Source organism: Oncorhynchus keta, unplaced genomic scaffold, assembly GCF_023373465.1.
Source record: "Oncorhynchus keta strain PuntledgeMale-10-30-2019 unplaced genomic scaffold, Oket_V2 Un_scaffold_1526_pilon_pilon, whole genome shotgun sequence".
Taxonomy (NCBI): Eukaryota; Metazoa; Chordata; class Actinopteri; order Salmoniformes; family Salmonidae; genus Oncorhynchus; species Oncorhynchus keta.
In genome coordinates this window covers 309,296-315,687 of record NW_026290798.1, presented here as the reverse complement: position 1 = coordinate 315,687, position 6,392 = coordinate 309,296, and positions in this window count along the sequence as shown.

Here is a 6,392-nt window from a genome sequence, read left to right as displayed (position 1 = left end):
TTATCGATGGCGGTTATGATATCGTTTAGCACCTTGAGCGTGGCTGAGGTGCACCCATGATCAGCTCGGAAACCAGATTGCATAGGGGAGAAGGTACGTGGGATTCGAAATGGTCGGTGATCTGTTTGTTCACTTGGCTTTCGAAGACTTTAGGAAGGCAAGGCAGGATGGATATAGGTCTGTAACAGTTTTGGTCTAGAGTGTCACCCCCTTTGAAGAGGGGGATGACTGTGGCCGCATTCCAATCTTTAGGAATCTCAGACGACACAAAAGAGAGGTTGAGCAGACTAGTAATAGGGGTTGCAACAATGACGGCGAATAGTTTTAGAAAGAGAGGGTCCAGATTGTCTTGCCCAGCTGATTTGCAGGGCTATTTCAGAACATCAGCTGTCTGGATTTGGGTGAAGGACAAGTGGAGGGAGGGGGGTGGACTTTGGCCAGTTTCTGCGGGGGGTGCAGAACTGTTGGCCGGGGTTAGGTAGCCAGGTGGAAAGCATGGCCAGCCGTAGAGAAATGCTTATTGAAGTTCTCGATTATCGTGGATTCATCAGTGGTGACAGTGTTTCCTAGAGAGGAGGTAGTCTTATTCTCCATGGAGTTTACAATGTCCCAAAACCTTTTGGAATTAGTGCTGCAGGATACAAATTTCTGTTTGAAAAAGCTCGCCTTTGCTTTCCTAACTGACTGTGTGCATTGGTTCCTGACTTCCCTGAAAAGTTGCATATCGCAGGAACTATTCGATGCTAGTGCAGTATGCCACAGGATATTTTTGTGCTCGTCAAGGCCAGTCAAGTCTGGAGTGAACCAAGGGCTATATCTGTTCTTAGTTCTACATTTTTTGAAGGGGGCATGCTTTTTAAGATGTCATCCTCTACTAACGGAATGAGGTCAATATCCTTCCAGGATACCCAGCTCAGGTTGATTAGAAAGGCATGCTCACAGAAGTGTTTTAGGGAGCACTTGACAGTGATGAGGGGTTGTCGTTTGACCGCGGACCCATAACAGACGCAGGCAATGAGGCAGTGATTGCTGAGATCTTGGTTGAAAACAGCAGAGGTGTATTTAGAGGGCAAGTTGGTCAGGATGATATCCATGAGGGTGCCCATGTTTACGGATTTGGGGTTGTACCTGGTAGGTTCATTGATAATTTGTTTGACATTGAGGGCATCTAGCTTAGATTGTAGGATGGCCGGGGGTGTTAAGCATATCCCAATTTAGGACACCTAGCAGTACGAACACTGATGATAGATGGGGGGCAATCAATTCACATATGGTGTCCAAGACACAGCTGGGAGCTGAGGGGGGTCTATAACAAGCGGCAACAGTGAGGGATTTATTTCTGGAGAGAAGGATTTTTAAAAGTAGATGTTCGAACTGTTTGGACATAGACCTGGATAGTATGACAGAACTCTGCAGGCTATCTCTACAGTAGATTGCAGTTCCGCCCGTTTAGTCATTCTGTCTTTTTTTTTGTGTTTTATTTTTAAATTTTACCTAATTTTTTCCCCCAATTTCGTAGTATCCAATTATTAGTAGTTACTATCTTGTCTCATCGCTACAACTCCCGTACGGGCTCGGGAGAGACGAAGGTCAAAAGTCATGCGTCCTCCGAAACACAACCCAACCAAGCCGCACTGCTTCTTAACAAAGCGCACATCGAACCTGGAAGCCAGCCGCACCAATGTGTCGGAGGAAACACCGTGCACCTGGCGACCTTGGTTAGTGTGCACTGTGCCCGGCCCGCCACAGGAGTCGCTGGTGCGCGATGAGACAAGGATATCCCTACCGGCCAAACGGAGCTAGGGTTAGTAATACTAATAGTCTGTTCGTCGGACTAATAGTCTGTAGATAATCTGTAGAGCATCTGCAGATGGATTATCCCAAAAAAAGAATTATCCCAAAAAAGTGTTCCCGAAGGTTGTCAAATGGCTCGATTCGATCCGTTATAGCGGAAATTCAGAGCTATAGCTTGATTTAATTTAAAGGCAATGTTCCGGCGTTAGTAGAGACTGCATTCAGTGAAAAGGCTGCATTTACATTTCCTTTACATCTCAATAGCGCTGAAGTTCGGTGATATAGATTTAATCGAGCCCTAAAGCTTGAAGGCGGCAGGTATCCTGGTGGTTAGAGCCTTGGGCCAGTAACCGTAAAAGTTGCTGGATGGAATCCCTGAGCTGACAAGGTAAAGATCCGTCATTCTGCCCCTGAACAAGGCCATTAATCTACTGTTCCCCAGTAGGCCGTCATTGTAAATAAGATTTTTTCTTAACGGACTTGCCTAGTTAAATGAAGGTTAAAGATAAATAAACCCGTTCAATCACAGTTCTCATGAAAAAGTACACTGCTGATTATCAGTTAAAATAAGCCTAATTTTGATAATTTTGAGGTAACCCTCAGTAAGGATTAATGGAAATTAAAGGAGATCTTTTAGTCTAGTGATAACTCTGATTGGGAGAACAGCTGGTCCAATCATATTTATTGAGATTAAAACATCAGACAAGAATGTATCACACATACAATGAAAATGTTTAACTGCTGTGTCAATGTAGCAGTTGTTTATAATTGTCACGGCCGTCGTCGGAATGAGACCAAGGTGCAGCGTTGTGAGCGTACATTTTATTTGTTATGTCGCCAACAAAACAAGAAATAACAAAAACGATCATGAAGTTTACAAGGGCTATAGTGCCCCTAACAATGATAACTTCCCACAATGACCAAAGGGAAAAAGGCTGCCTAAGTATGATTCCCAATCAGAGACAACGATAGACAGCTGTCCCTGATTGAGAACCATACCCGGCCAAAACATAGAAATACAAAAACATAGAAAACAGAACATAGAATGCCCACTCATATCACACCCTAACTGTCAGCGATTGGGTGCAGAGTGAAAACTGAGTCAGGCGCAGGACACAGGTATGGAGTAATCCTGAGTTTACTCAAAGAATAAAGCAAAATTCCAAATATGGAACATAGAACAAAACTCTAACACAAACACAACCACTAACGACATAAACAATCACGGACAGAACAGAAATGTATGTCAGATGGTTAACTAGGGAATGTAAAACAGGTGTGTATGTAATCAGACAAAACAGAAAAATGGATCGGTAGTGAGTAGAAAGCCGGTGACGTCGACACCCGAACAAGGCCGGTGACGTCGACACCCGGCGGAAGTCATGACAGTACCCGCCCCCCCTTTTGACGCGCGGCTCCAGCAACGCGCCGACACCGGCCTCGGGGACGATCAGGAGGACGGGACCCAGGGCGATCCGGGTGGAGACGGTGAAATTCCTGTAGTAATGAGGGATCTAGGATGTCCTCCACCAGTACCCAGCATCTCTCCTCCCGGGCCGTACCCCTCCCACTCCACCAGGTACTGAAGGCCCTTCGCCCGACGCCTTGAGTCCATGATGGCTCGTAGGGTATACGCCGGGACCCCCTCGATGTTCAGAGGGGGCGGAGGAACCTCCCGCACCTCAGACTGCTGGAGTGGACCAGCCACCACCGGCCTGAGGAGAGACATAAGGAACGAGGGGTTAATGTGATAAATCAGGGGGGAGTTGTAACCTATAACAAACCTCGTTCAGTCTCCTCAGGACTTTAAATGGCCCCACAAACCACGGAACCAGCTTCCGGCAGGGCAGATGAAGAGGCAGGTTTCGGGTCGAGAGCCAGACCTGATCTACCAGTGCATACTCCGGGGCCTCACTGCGGTAGCGGTCAGCACTCGCCTTTTGCCTCCTGACGGCCCGTTGTAGCCGCACACGGGCAGCTTTCCATGTCTCCTCTGAGTGCCGAAACCATTCATCCACCGCAGGAGTCTCGATCTGGCTCTGATGCCATGGTGCCAGGACCGGCTGATAACCCAGCACACATTGAAATGGTGATAGGTTGGTAGAGGAGTGGCAGAGGGAGTTTTGGGCCCACTCCCTCGGCCGGTCCTGGCAATAGGACCTCAGAAACCTACCCACATTCTGGTTGACTCTCTCCACCTGCCCGTTACTCTCGGGGTGAAAACCTGAGGTAAGGCTGACAGAGACCCCCAGGCGTTCCATAAACGCCCTCCATACTCTAGACGTGAATTGGGGACCCCGATCAGAAACTACATCCTCAGGCACCCCGTAGTGCCGGAATACGTGGGTGAAAAGGGCCTCCGCAGTTTGTAGAGCCGTAGGGAGACCGGGCAAAGGAAGAAGGCGGTAGGACTTAGAAAACCGATCCACAAAGACCAGAATCGTGGTGTTACCCCGCGACGGGGGCAGATCCGTCACGAAATCCACCGATAGGTGTGACCATGGTCGATGTGGAACGGGAAGTGGTTGTAATTTCCCTCTGGGCAGGTGTCTAGGTGCCTTGCACTGTGCGCATACCGAACAGGAGGAAACATACACCCTCACGTCCTTAGCTAAAGTGGGCCACCAGTACTTCCCAGCAAGGCAGCGCACCGTCCGACAGATGCCAGAATGACCAGAGGAGGGTGACGTGTGAGCCCAACAGTTCAAACGATCACGGACATCAAACGGAACGTACAGAAGCCCAGCTGGACACTCAGGGGGAGTAGGCTCTGCACGTGACGCCCGCTCGATGTCCGCGTCCACCTCCCAAACCACCGGTGCCACCAGGCGAGAAACTGGAATTATGGGAGTGGGATCCGTGGACTGCTCCTCTGTGTCATACAACCGGGACAGTGCGTCTGCCTTCACGTTCTGGGAACCTGGTTTGTAGGAAAGGGTGAAAACAAAATGGGTAAAAAACATGGCCCACCTTGCCTGGCGAGGGTTCAGTCTCCTCGCTGCTTGAATGTACTCCAGATTGCGGTGGTCAGTCCAAATGAGAAAAGGGTGTCTAGCCCCCTCAAGCCAATGTCTCCAGGCTTTCAGAGCCATGACAACAGCTAACACCTCCCGATCCCCCACATCATAGTTTCACTCCGCCGGGCTGAGATTCTTCAAAAAGAATGCACAGGGGCGAAGCTTTAGTGGCGTACCCGAGCGCTGAGACGCGTCCAACTCAACTATGAACGCTAAAAAGGGATCAGGATGAGCCAACACGGGAGCCGAGGTAAACAGAGCCTTCAGGTGACCAAAAGCGGGTAACTGTATTTTACCGTGATCTTATTCAAACCTCGATAATCAATACATGGGCGCAAACCTCCATCCTTTTTCTTCACAAAAAATAAACTTGAGGAGACAGGTGAGATGGAAGGTTGAATGTACCGTTGTCCCAGAGATTCGGTGACATATGTCTACATAGTCACCGTCTCCTCCTGTGACAGAGGATACACATGACTCCTGGGAAGTGCAGCATCTATCAAGAGATCTATCGCACAATCCCCCTGTCGATGGGGTGGTATTTTTTTACAGAAGGCGAGTGCCAAATCAGCATATTCGGGGGAATGTGCATGGTGGAAACCTGGTTTGGACTTTCCACCATAGTGGCACCTAAGGAAACACCAACACACCTCCCTGAACACTGACAGGACCATTCCTTGAGAGCCCTCTGTTGCCACGAAAATAATAGGATCATGAGAGGCTAACCAAGGAAGACCCAATACAACAGGAAACGCAGGAGAGTCGATCAGGAAAAGACTAATTCTCTCCTCGTGATCCCCCCGCGTTCTCATAGCAGTGGGCGCTGTGACCTCACCAATTAGCCCCGACCCCAAAGGACGACTATCTAAGGCATGTACAGGGAAGGGAACATCAACAGGAACAATAGGAATCCCTAATCTATGTGCTAAGGAGCGGTCAATAAAGTTCCTAGCTGCGCCTGAATCTACTAGCGCCTTATGCTGGGAATGTGGGGAGAACTCAGGAAATTCTATAGGTAACCACATGTATGCAACAGAGGGCTCTGGGTGAGTTGTGTGCCTACTCACCTGGGAAGACCCACCAGTGCTCCACCTGCTACCTCGACTTCCTGGAGAACCACCCCAGCACCGACCAGCAGTGTGCCCTCTGCGGCCACAGCTGGTCCCCCCCCCGGTCCCCCTCATAGCAGCCCCTCCTAACTCCATAGGTGTGGGATCCAATGTGCTGGGTAATGGAACGGGCGGACCCCGATCCAGACGTCCATGGGAGGCCAACAGGTTATCCAGCCGGATAGACAAGTCCACCAGCTGGTCCAGGTTGAGAGTAGTGTCCCTGCAGGCTAGCTCCCTACGAACGTCCTCACGTAAACTACACCTGTAGTGGTCGATCAGGGCCCGCTCATTCCATCCCGCACCAGCTGCCAGAGTTCGAGTCCAGTGCGAACTCTTGAGCACTCCTCATCCCCCTCCTCATCCCCTGTCTTAGATGAAACAGTCTCTCTCCCGGGAGAAATCCTCGTAGTCATCCAGAGTCGGACCTTCCCCAGATGGCGTTGGCCCACTCCAGGGCTTTTCCAGTCAG